Raw genomic sequence first — 1,545 nt, 5'->3', positions numbered from 1 at the left:
ATGGCAGCAGGAAATCATTCCACAGTGACTGAGTTCATTGTGGCTGAACTCTCAGTGCATCCAGAGCTCCAGCTGCCCCTCTTCCTCCTCTTCCTGGGAATCTATGTGCTCACAGTGGTGGGGAACCTTAGTATGGTCACACGGATTGGGCTCAGCTCTCACCTGCATACTCCCAGGCACTTTCTCCTCAGCAATCTGTCTTTGATTGACCTGCCATTTCACTATTCACCCCCAAAATGCTGGTAAACTTTGTAACAGAGAGAAACATCATCTCTTATCCTAAATGCAGGACTCAGCTCTACTTCTTCCTCCTTTTGAATATGACCGCTATGTGGCCATCTATAGCCCACTGCTTTACCATGTCATCATGTCCTCTCAGACCTGCCTTTCCCTGATTTTAGGGGTATGTAATATAGGAGTGGTTTGTTCATTAGCTCATACAGGCTGCATGATTACAGTCCAATTCTGCAAATTTGATCTGATCAACCATTATTTCTGTGTTTCTTTTCCCCTCCTGAAGCTTTCTTGCTCAAGTAACTATGCCAATGAAAGGCTGATTCTATTTTTTGGTACATTTAACATCTTTGTTCCAATCTACATCTTCATCATTTCCAGCATACTGCACATTCACTCGACTGAGGGCAGAGCCAAAGCCTTCAGCACATGCAACTCCCACATCTCAGCTGTTGCTGTGTCCTTTGGTTCTTTGCTATCTATGTACCTACAGCCATCATGAGCAAGCTTCATGGACCAAAGCAAAATGTCTTCTGTGTTTTATACTATTCTTGTACCCATGCTGAACCCTGTGTACTACAGCTTGAGGAATAAAGATGTCAATGTTGCCCTGAAGAAAATGCTACACAGAAAAAAGTTCCTATGAACAGAAGTAATGAATGCATGATTTATTAATCTAGGTCATTGACTATCACATGTTGTGAATTGATGTTATGAAATTTAGTTCATTTGTAAATATTTTTTTCTCTTGTGATAGGAATTTTTATTGTTATTATGGTCTTTTAGTGGCATTTTCTGAGCATGATTTTATCTTATGTGTATCACAGAGTCAAAGTTAGAAAGAAATGCTAATGATGGTAAATATCCTTTTAACCAATTGCGCTCACTCCATCACCTAACAACTCTTCTATACAATCGACAAAAACTCTGTTCTCAACTCTAAATGAAAATACCATCTTCCAAAGGTGATTGCTACCCTATTTTCTTCCATCTATATAAACTGCACAAAGTTATAAATATTGCAGACATAATTTCTAGCTTTGAAGTTCCCCTTTACTGCCATATTCCACATTTGTCTGTCTAATTTCCAAAAACCCAATGTGGATGACAATAATTCTGCATACCCAGACCATAATATAATTTATTGGGGGCTCCCTTTTCTTCCATATGCCCTACATGTCTTTCTAAGGTAGTGTCTGAAATAGGAAAAACTTGGGAACTTTCATCAGAATACAAATCTCTTGGAGCTATCTGAGATCAACTAGAATGGAGATTCAGACAAAAAAGAAGAAATTGTTAGGAAGGATAATG

The 1,545-nt window shown here is 39.0% G+C and overlaps 1 pseudogene; it reads left to right on the top strand.

The window, feature by feature from the left end:
• LOC143386896 (olfactory receptor 8G1-like) lies at window positions 1–880 on the top strand (annotated as a pseudogene).
• Window positions 881–1,545: the final 665 nt, after the last annotated feature.

Source organism: Callospermophilus lateralis, chromosome 2, assembly GCF_048772815.1.
Source record: "Callospermophilus lateralis isolate mCalLat2 chromosome 2, mCalLat2.hap1, whole genome shotgun sequence".
NCBI lineage: Eukaryota > Metazoa > Chordata > Mammalia > Rodentia > Sciuridae > Callospermophilus > Callospermophilus lateralis.
This window is presented reverse-complemented; position numbering and strand designations above follow the sequence as displayed.